Consider the following 11367-nt stretch of genomic DNA (forward strand, 5'->3'; position numbering starts at 1 on the left):
TCTAGTTCATTTTAAAAGTGACAAATCTTGTTGATTTGTTACACATCAGAATCTTGTTTCAATCCATATAACCTAAACCTATTGATGGCTTATTTTATAAATGTATCCATATTCCCTCAAAACTAACTAGAAGAAATCATTTGAGGGGTAATTTTTTAAAAGAATTCTCTGGGGGAGCATACCTCCAAACCCCCCTAGAATTGCTTGACACTGTATAATTTAAGTACAGACTACACAGATTGTATAGTGATTACACAGAGAAAGAAATTCACATATTAAGACTAGTGTTGCACGGTGTATCGATACTAAAAAGGTATCACGATGCCTTCACACAAAAAACGATACGATTTTCGACATTTTTAGAATCGATACTTTATTAAAATAATAACGTTCTGTGTTTGTGTGAACTGCTGCTCTCACTGCTCCTTGCACGCATCTAGGCAAGTGGGCGTGTCAAGCAGGCAGCTCTGAGTGAGTGAGTGCGCAGCCAACGTCAACATAGTTCTTTGCCGACAGTCCTCGGCCTTGTGGATAAAACAAAAGGTGAAGTAAAATCTGCAACTATTTCGGATGTTTCAATCCGTTTCAAAAGTCATTTAAAAGCAGTAGGCTACGCATGGAACTTGGCTAAACACCTCGCAGACATATCCCAACATTTTTAAAGAGTTCAAAAACGACAGGTTAACGAATATGCTATAGAAAACACGACTACATGGTTAGTGCCAAGTTCTTCTCTTCTGTTTTAGTCTAGCCTAAGTGAAACGAGTATATGGTTCTCTGAGATAAAGCGAACCTTCCTTCATCAATGCGTTTTGACGAGACATAACGAGCTGTAATCATTTTGACGAGACATAACGAGCTGTAATCATAGGGTGCTAACGTGATGAAAGCGCAATGTTCACGCCAGAATAACATTACCATAACTTGTAAACAATCTATTTCATGTTCGGTCAGTACTACTGGTAATATTTGTCATGGCATGTAGAGTGCAATTTGTTTAATAATTATTGGCCAGATGTAAGATGGGATACCTGAAATGCGCTAATTAAAGCCCACGGCATATAATACCACCAAAGCGTGTTGAGTCCTAATAATAATAGCGGCTTATTGTTACGTGGTAGCAAATCATGTTATCAAAGAAATAGACGTAATGTAGGAATGCACACAGATATATTGCAACAAGTAGGCTAATGGTGTAGGCCTACAGTATCTGACGAAGACCTGAGTGGTTGGAATGTCGTACTTGTACACTGGGCGCAAAGAAGACTATCCTCACATTTTTACCTTTGCAACTGCCAAAGAAATCCCATGAACACGGTAAGGCCTAGGGTAGCCTATACTGTACATAAGATGGCCTAAAGATTAGGCCCCTCTGCATAGCATTCAGTGATTTGCATGCAGTAATTTCAACACTGACCTTGATCTAGCCTAGTTTGGCTATTTAAAGCTACTTTATTGCCAAAACAACACAATGTAAATGAACTATAACAAACAATAAAGGACTTAATCACACAAAGTAGGCCTACTATTTTACTGACTATAAAAAATGATAATGTATGTAGGAAGTTTAGAACCCAGAGTTGACCTGCACAGTACAAAAGTGCACCGAATTCAACACAAATGATTCAATACACTTGGAGGAGGTATGAGTCCTTTCTTTTCCAGATATCGTAGGATTTTGCCGTAGTATCGTTTCAGTATCGAGCATCGTGATATTTATGGCAGGTATCGTATCGAAGTCATAATTTTGGTATCGTGAAAACACTAATTAAGACCCACATAATCCAAAACGCCAGCTACATCTCCGATTTGCCTCCCACCTCATGTAATGTACTGTAGAGAACAAAACATATTCAATGAAATCCGTAGAATTTTAAGTTTTGAATAATGTCCATGGCCCCCCTCCTGGAACCTCAAGCCACCCCTTCGCCACCCCAGGACTCAACTATACACTACCAAAAATTGAATCCAATTCTGTGGGAAACATCGTGTTTCTTACCTTGTAACATCCACATTGTTCTGCCCAACTTATGCTAACCGTTTCGCTAGCTTGTAAACAAATCCATGTGCTTTATCATTACCTTTTTCCACAGTTTGAAATAGGATAATGCTCAACTTCCCCAGCAAAGGGGGAAATATAGCTAATCCTGCCAAGTTTCCCTTTAAAATGCATTAGCCTTTGTCTGGGATCTTACATTCACCATATTGTATTGTTCAAGGGTTGATTCACAATCAGGGATATAGTATTTTTAGTGTTTACTATTGTTCCTTGGGTTAACATTGTTAACGGACTGGTTAAATAAGTTACGCCATAATTTTAAAATCCTAATTAATGCTAAAATGTCACATTAATGAGTGCTTGTTTCTAGGCCTCGGCTACTTCCTGGAGGAGTGGCTTGGTAGGGCAGCGAAGAGCAGTGAAAGGCAGGGAATTATGGGAGTTTTTCTCGGTCAAGAAGGCACTGACTTCAATTATGACTCCACCTTTCTACTACATAAATGACCCAATTTAAATACACATTCATCTTCCCAGCGGTGAAACATCACGTCTGTCAGTAGTGCTCACTAAAATCATTAATTAGCATTGCTTATCTCCAGTGGAGTAACTACCCAGATAGCAAGAGGCTGGCGGACCACTGGCAGTCCAGTGGGGGCATAGCTGGCGGGCATTTTGCTCATCGGTTCTCTGGCGGTCCGCTGGCGGGTTGCAGACAAATTGTCCAATATTTTGCCACTATTGGTCTAATCTAAATCTTTTTCATTTGTTCAGTTATACTCCATATGTACTTTTATTAACTTTTCTTAATATTCATGACAAGTTAAATTTAAAGAGATGGTGGTCCAACGGCATGGCATACCACCAGCAGTCCTCTATCTGCCAATTTGATTTTGCTATCTGGGTACCACCGGTGCACAACCCCGACATGGGCCCCCTCGCTTCAGTGCTTGGGCGCAACATCATAATTAAGATGAAATCACGTCGGCAGTTCTTGGATATCAATATATTTTTCTTGCACCATTCCTTTTTTATGAGGGATTGACAGCTATTTATACCAATATAGCTATTTGCATTGTGTTTACATTCAGATGTTTCCAACATAGGCTACAATGCGAGTTAGAAGTTAAAAAAATACCTGCAACTTATTACATTTCTTTATTTATTGTCAAGGAACAAGGCCTGGGAATGGGGGAAATGTGTTTATCCAATTATCTTACTTTCATGCGTGATTACATTACATTGTGAAGCTACTTCTGGATGTGTTGTAGCTTAGTTATGACTTTGCTGAATAGAAAGCCTGTAGAGTGAAATTCTAATAGGTTAGTTACAGGTTGCTTTTTTATGGAGTAGGCATATGTGAGATGCACCAAGAAAATCCAAGTGGTGGAACATTGTCAAAATTGGAATTATTTGTGCATAGGTCAATGGTCAAAAGCTGCACCTATTGCTACTCCCATTGATTATAGTGGAAGCTAATTGTTGCAGCAGACGCAATGCGAACGGAACGCCCCAGTTACGTGCCTGGTCGGCTCATCCCTTAGTAATGTTTAAATGTTTCTATCTAATGTTTAAGGGCCAATCTCAATTCTCTGTTTTACCCCTTCCCCTTCCCCTATCCCTTCATCTTACCCCTAGCCCTTGTCCCTCGAAACCGAGTGGCAAGACATAGGGTGAAGAATATTCCCCTTGGAAATGAGATACCACTAGCCAAACCATAAGGGAGAGCTGGATGATTGAAACACTTGAATTAACGTAATTTACAGAGATCGTACCACACTGAAAGCTAATATTTTGTCACTAGCAACCTGTCTTCTGTCAAATAGGCTATTTGCATTTTCAGCTCGGAATAAAACCGTTCAGGAATTATTTCAACAACAGCTGAACGTGCCTATGTTCGTTCAAGCAGCCTACCTTGGTCCGGGGTGAATGAAACAGGGATGGGGGACAAAATAAACATGCAGTTTGCTATGTAAACATCCCACAACTCCTTTGATATTTTACAATAATATCCAAATGGTCGTTACTTGACATCAGAAGCAATCGCTATCTGTAATAGCCTATGTGAGGAGTCGGCAGCAGTAGGCCTATGCAGCATTCATATCAGACGAACGGTAAAAAAGTTCAGCGAATTTAGCTGCTGTTGGACTTTACATTTCTGACATGGTATGCTGCCAATTCGCGGGGTAGACATGGAAATATGTAAAATGCGAGACATTCGCACAAATAATGATGTGCTGTTAACATTCACAAAACAGCGATTTTTTGAAAACTTCCTCGTGAAGAACAGGACCTTCAATATATGGTCACAAGATTGAATGCAACATAAAACAATTACCATTTTAATTTTATAATCCTTATTAATGCCAACATTTCATGTCAATGAATCTCTCGGTGTGCTTATTTTTCCGTGTGAGCGTGTATGTTGGGTATTTCTCTTACCCCTCGGTTTCAAGTAAGCTCCCGATCTTACTTGGTTTTAAGGGGTATCTACCCCTTGCCCTTATCCCTAGCCCTCGATCGAAATGAGAATTGAGATAGCCCTTCGTCTCACGTGCACGCGCAAAACTAAGGGGAAGGGGGAAGGGGAAGGGGTAAAATAGAGAATTGAGATTGGCCCTAAATCTTTTTTCTGTCACTTGTCTTTCAGCTTTCAGTTTCACTCTGACTCTGTACGTTCCCTGACCTGATTATCAGCAGTATGTTCCCCATCATTGTGTTTACTGTTTGACTGATCTGCCTGTGTATTTTAAGATTATAATCTGGGTGTAGTCCATCATCTCAGTCTGAATGTGTTTATCAGCATCCATATTGGCATTCAGAATCCCCACCTATTGTGTTTTAAAAGTATGTGGTAATCTGTATTTCTAGCTCATTCCTTTGTGAATAGCTGGACAATGTCATGTCTTATCATCACCAACCCCTGCTGAAAGAGGATTTCAGATTTTCAGTTGAATTCCCCATATCTTGTAGGTGTAGGACACAGTCTCTTACCCTAGCCATAGTGTCCTAACTCTTTTACCTTCAGATGTAGCCTACTGCAGGTCAGATATGTACTTTAAGCATATGGTTCTGCCATAGCATTAAAATAGTCTCTATAACATTCATTTCAATTAAACAGACTTGATCATAGTGGATGTAGACATTAAATTGGATCGAAGGAATTGTTTGCGTAAAGGAACTCTTGAAACCTGCAGTTTGCAAGCAGATACTTTAAGAGGAGCGTTAAGAGGAGATAACAAGAGAAAACAAATGGACTGTGATATGAGCAAATGTGAGCTTCTTAACAACGACGAGACAAGACAGCGGAGTGTTACTTGAATAAAATAAAGACCATTAAATGCTGTAGATAGGCTTCTGTTATGTAGGCTGTGTAACATTGAGTTTGCCTACTGATGATACAAAGCTAACTAACTACTGCCCGTACAAACACTATATTATGTTACTTTACATCCACTGGTAAAACAGACATAGTTATATATCAGAGATCATTTCCAAATTGGCCAACACTTGTGATTACAGTACATGCTGAACCTGTCAGTTGCGAAAAAGAGGTATGTTTGACATGTCATGCCTAAACCCTTGAATGTCTATCTGTATACTAACCGCCGTTACCATAATTCCCACAATTCTTAACAATTTGATGACACAATCCCGAACTCTATATGACAATATGGCAAAATGTCATTGCTTTGTCTCATTACTCTGATCTTATTGCACATAGACATCACATTGACATGAGGGCAAGCTAGATGTGCATTACATTAGATAATATTCATGTAGTTATAGCTGCAGAAAATATCAAAATAAAGAATTGCTTACCTCAGGGTAGAAATAGCTATACAGAGCTCCCATTTCCTTGTGTTTGTCTGGTCTATCCAAGTGAAAGCTGCTATCTGTATGTTCTTGCTGCTTTTCTAGCTTTTCTAGTTTCTAGTTGCTTTCAGTTTATTACTGTTTAATATTTATGCATAGGTTTGGTCTCTAGAGGGTGACACACACACACACACACACACACACACACACACACACACACACACACACACACACACACACACACACATAAAACACACATGCAGGCAAGCAGGCACAGTTGTTTTAAGGTGAAAATCTTGTAGTGTACATTTAAGGTTCTCAGGCACTTAGCCAGAATTCAGGCATAGGCAGGGTTTAAGATTTGAAAATAAATATTTGTATGTAACAACCTTGAGAATTTCTGTAAATGCCCTTGCTTGAAGTCCTGCACACTTTAAGCCACAGCCACAGTTCAAAGACAAGTATGTGTTGGAAATTTTTCTTCAAAGGCTATGTATCATAGTGCTGTTCTGGGGAAAACCTGTGCACCCTTTCCTTTTGGAAAGCGATATAAGGGAAATATAGCGCCATCTGCTGTTTCAGTGAAAATTTCTACCCTGTTTTTTTGTTTACTTTGCTTTTGTTTGTCATGTTTTTAAGGCTATTTGCAAAACACTCAGCATAATATTATATTGTAAATTGTGGATCATTGCTCTGTGGTAAAAGAGAGGCTCTTATTAATTTAATTCAGCTTAGGTGAGTCAAATATGTTTGATTAAATGCACTCCAGTCATCACAATATACGTATGACAAAATTGGTTACAAAATACAATTTTTCTATATGTCTAACTCACCTATGTCTTAAAAGTCTTCCAAGAAAAAGTATCATCGTCCCTGGGTGGGCTCGAACCACCAACCTTTCGGTTAACAGCCGAACGCGCTAACCGATTGCGCCACAGAGACATGAATGCAGGGTCTTGGAGGGGCAGGATTAGTACTGTCACATGACACCCAGTGCGACAGAGTTCTGGTGACGCTTTAAAAAGAAATAGATAAATCATTACAAAGGGGTAGAAAAAAGGGGTTAGAAGTGGTCACGTTTAAATGTGAAAAGGTTTACCAGTTTGTCATTTATTGTGAAAGCACGCTGTTGTGGTTTCAGTAAACATTCAGAGTTATTCATATGTAAGTTTGCTATAACAATTGACGTGTAGAATATAAATACATCGTAATGTTCCTTCACAAAAAAATAGCGTGAAATATATCTGCTTTGTAAAAGAAAGCATCTGGTATGCAGCAAATGTAGCTTTAGGGGGTGGTGCTTGCTCTTATTGGTTGATTTAATCCACCCATCATCAGCCCGGCTAGCTCAGTCGGTAGAGCATGAGACTCTTAATCTCAGGGTCGTGGGTTCGAGCCCCACGTTGGGCGCAAAGTTTTTTTTCCCCTTTCCTAATGCTTTGTAAATCAATACTTTAAATATAATCATGTAATACAATTGATGTGGAAGATTTGAAGTTCAATACTTGACACATCTATGCCAGGTCTGTTTAGAAATGATACCCTGAATGTAAATTCTTAATTATATTCCGTATTTTTAAAATAGCAAGGTCCACAATTGCAGATTCAGCTTTGAAAGAGCTTCCATAGCTCAATGTCAATTTGCCCTGAAATGCCATGAGTAGCCTAAGCTAACTAAATTTGCAGCCTGTGCTTTGTCAGTTGGTGCAGTTACCTCTCCCCTCCCCCACCCCATGTGCTCTGTCCACACTCTGCCCCTCCCCCACTCCCTCTGCTGTAGCAGTTGCTGCTGCTGTAGCACCCTTCCCCCACCTACGAGTCTTGCTGAGGGAAAAGGTTCTGAAACAAAGGGATAAAAAGACTTCTGTCTATGAGGGTGGTAACTCAGTCTCTGTGGCGCAATCGGTTAGCGCGTTCGGCTGTTAACCGAAAGGTTGGTGGTTCGAGCCCACCCAGGGACGGGATAGTCTTTTCCTAGTGTTTTTAGCCTACAGTTCACGGATGCATAATTATGGTAAAGGGATTCGTGGGTAGTTCGCTGTGGCTCCATGGTTATGAATGAAACTGCTTTTGTATTGTTTTCTAGTATCGCTAATGTTATGTTTTGGTTACAACACAGTGTGTGCCCACATTTGTAGATGTTATCACAGTACAAAACTGTAGGCTATTTCATTAAAGCTGCACAAATATTTAACAGTGCAGTCAGTCTGTCTTCAAATGTCTTTGTAAAGTGTGCTAAATTTACTGTAAAAACAAATAACCATTAAAGTTGTAAATTTTCATAGTCACATTTACTTGAGTAGTGTTTCATTTGTAATGGCATACTATCTCTTATTTCTTCATAAAAGGTGTACTGTGATCAATATTGTCCATTCAATACAAATCATGCTATGACATAGTCCTCAAGCCCGGCTAGCTCAGTCGGTAGAGCATGAGACTCTTAATCTCAGGGTCGTGGGTTCGAGCCCCACGTTGGGCGCAAGTCTTTTTCATTGATAAAAATCATCCTAGCAAGTAGCTTCAAAAGGCTGCAATAACTGGCGGATGAAGGGAATTACACTTTGAAGCTTAGAAAATAATTAAAAACAAACTGGAGACAAAAGTTCCTTTTATTATGTATTTCAAAAGACAATAGTCTAAAAGATTACTACCAATGTGAATGCAGTTGTGAATAGCCTATGTAACTGTGTTGCCTTCTCTGTGCCTGTTGTACAGCCCAACTCGCTCCACACTATGTTCCCACCCATCCTGCCTCCACATGCACTGAAACACAAATCAAACTGCATGTCACCCTCCCTCTCCCTAAGTCAGATTTAAGTAGGCTGCTAATGCTAACTTTGTTAGCTCAGTCTCTGTGGCGCAATCGGTTAGCGCGTTCGGCTGTTAACCGAAAGGTTGGTGGTTCAAGCCCACCCAGGGACGCAGTCATTTTTCCCCTATGATTCTCCTTGGGGTACTTCATAATGGAAAGGCTCTCATACTCATCATAAGGTTACCATTGGTCAAAGAAAGTTTTGATAGGAGGTCCAATCTAGGGCATAGGCTCTGAGAAGGGTGCCACATAAACATTACAAATAAAAAAAATATGTGGTCTAGCTATGAGGGTCCAATCACCTCCACCCCTAACAATTTAGAATTTTATACCGGTCTTTTTGTTGTTGAAAAGATGAAATGACAACAAATAGCCCACATACATATGTATGCATTGTTTTCGTTATCGCGTCTAAACACCACCTAAATTTGGCAGCTCAGCAACTGCCACACAGCACATACATGCATACAAGAAAAAGAAGAGCCCCCACACTCCCAACACTGGAATTTAAATACACAGGTGCTCAGCTGATTAACCAATCACAAGGCTCTCCTAATCAGGCTGGCACTAGCCAGCCAGGGTACCCAGTTAAACCCACTAATAGGGAAACAAGGGGAACTCGGCCCAATGGGCGACATGCGCAACTCAAAAGGAAAGTAGGCCTACATAGAAGAGTAAGAGTAACAGAAGAGTAACATACAGACAAAGACATAACAGAACCCATATGCAACTGGTTACTTTCAAAAGTGTACAATAATAAAGCAAGGGCAAGCAAACAAAAGACAGGCAAAATGACCAAATAGAATTAAAAATAAAAATTAAATTAATTAGTGCGATGTGGATTACAGCGTCACACACAACTGTAGCCTAACAGACAACAGCCTAATTTCGAGGTATCGCTGGGCTATTAATGCATAGGCTATAACCCGATTAAGTAAATGTAAAAGACACAGAATAATGACAGAACTGTAAGATCAAATACAAAAACTTTTGAAGTCTCAACAAAGAATGGGGGTAGAGGAGCGCTTCTTGGACTCTAAAGTTTGGTTAAGTCAGAGGTGCTCTTTGGATGGGAAACTAAATGCCAAGAATCAAGAAACTCCAAGGCACTCTCTTGAAAAAGTTAAAAAGCCTTTATTATCATGGCTTGGTCAAGTTACCCTTCTAAAAAACTCCAATGCGTTTCGGCTAAATGCCTTCTTCTGGGAGTAGCCGAAACGCGTTGGAGTTTTTTAGAAGGTTAACTTGACCAAGCCATGATAATAAAGGCATTTTAACTTTTTCAATAGAGTGTGCCTTGGAGTTTCTTGATTCTTAACTTTTGAAGTCTACCCAAACCAACCCAAATGGAAAGGGAATATAAATAAATTGTGTTGCATACCAGCTTAATTGATGTAAATTCAAAGACTTATTCAAATTCTTAGACTAACTCTATAATTATTTAAAAAAATTAACCCTGATATTACTCTGTACACGTATTTCTCTTTTATTTGTCCCTTTAAATGTATATAGAGACTTACCTGCCGCTTTTCCATGAGATAATTTTAAATTAAATTTCAATTTTCAATTTAATAAGAGTTTGACTTATTTTAAGATATCTTAAGACAGATTTGCTTAATGCCCTTGCAGCAGGCAAATTTGCTTATAATATGCAAATGTGGCTGCCAGTGTGCCAGTAATTTATTTTTAATGACAACACACATTGATTACCATTTCTGTAAATGTGCCAGTGTTAGCCAGCCGGTGATAATGAGACGAATTGTATATATTTATGTAAAGTGGTCATATATTTGTACATCCCATTTTGTGTCGAGCTGCAGATAGGTAAACAATTATGGTGCTTCTATCCGGGATACTCAAATTAAATATTTTAGGCATTCAAATCTATTTTTTTATATAGATGCAAGCAAATGCACATTTTAATAATATATACTATAATATAATTACGTGTTTTAGAAGCATATTTTATGTTTGATAAATGCGTCAATTAAAAATTGTTTGAATTGCCTTTAGATACATCAACAGTGTTTTCCAAGCCAATCTAACATGCTTGAATACATCTTAACCTGCAATTATTCCTAGATATCTTTTGTGCGTCTAGGGGGGGTTTTAATCAAAAGCTTTGCGCCCAACGTGGGGCTCGAACCCACGACCCTGAGATTAAGAGTCTCATGCTCTACCGACTGAGCTAGCCGGGCAGGTGCTGATAACATATAAGAAAAAACTTTCCATCCCCCATCCTGCAGAAGGAAGTTTGGCAACTGCCTGAAAAAAATTGGGACAGGAACCAAAGAATGTGACCCATTAACACAACAAAAAGATCCTTGTGTGTGTTAATTTTGGGGCAAGATGAATCTCCTTTAGATGATGCATGGAAATCGTAACTCAAAGCCACAGATTGTCACATTTTTTACAAATTAATAAGTAATTGGGGTCGACCTGATCTATCTGTTCAAATGACTCCGATCAAAATTGAGTCATATAGGCCAGCAAAGCCCCAAGCCATAATGGCGCAAACTCTGGTCTGTATTCATCATGCTTATGAAGGAAAAATTTTGCGCCCAACGTGGGGCTCGAACCCACGACCCTGAGATTAAGAGTCTCATGCTCTACCGACTGAGCTAGCCGGGCTGTGATGTCATAATAATTTCTTTTTTTTTTAAATGCAAATATTCCATCATGCATTATTGAAACAGTAGCAGGGTTTCCATTCCATTTTTTCTATGAATATTTTGGCCACTCA

At 39.3% G+C, this 11367-nt stretch overlaps 7 non-coding genes across 7 annotated transcripts; 4 read left to right on the forward strand and 3 right to left on the reverse strand.

Moving 5' to 3' along the window:
* Positions 1-6680: 6680 nt before the first annotated feature.
* trnan-guu lies at positions 6681-6754 on the reverse strand. Its single transcript has one exon. It is a non-coding gene; the product is annotated as a tRNA-Asn (tRNA).
* Positions 6755-7149: 395 nt separating this feature from the next.
* Positions 7150-7222, forward strand: trnak-cuu. The gene has a single exon. It is a non-coding gene; the product is annotated as a tRNA-Lys (tRNA).
* A 477-nt stretch (positions 7223-7699) lies between these two features.
* trnan-guu lies at positions 7700-7773 on the forward strand. The gene has a single exon. It is a non-coding gene; the product is annotated as a tRNA-Asn (tRNA).
* A 445-nt stretch (positions 7774-8218) lies between these two features.
* On the forward strand, positions 8219-8291 carry trnak-cuu. The gene has a single exon. It is a non-coding gene; the product is annotated as a tRNA-Lys (tRNA).
* A 369-nt stretch (positions 8292-8660) lies between these two features.
* Positions 8661-8734, forward strand: trnan-guu. The gene has a single exon. It is a non-coding gene; the product is annotated as a tRNA-Asn (tRNA).
* Positions 8735-10749: 2015 nt separating this feature from the next.
* On the reverse strand, positions 10750-10822 carry trnak-cuu. The gene has a single exon. It is a non-coding gene; the product is annotated as a tRNA-Lys (tRNA).
* Positions 10823-11182: 360 nt separating this feature from the next.
* On the reverse strand, positions 11183-11255 carry trnak-cuu. Its single transcript has one exon. It is a non-coding gene; the product is annotated as a tRNA-Lys (tRNA).
* Positions 11256-11367: the final 112 nt, after the last annotated feature.

The sequence above is a fragment of the Alosa alosa genome, chromosome 24, assembly GCF_017589495.1.
Source record: "Alosa alosa isolate M-15738 ecotype Scorff River chromosome 24, AALO_Geno_1.1, whole genome shotgun sequence".
Lineage (NCBI taxonomy): Eukaryota > Metazoa > Chordata > Actinopteri > Clupeiformes > Clupeidae > Alosa > Alosa alosa.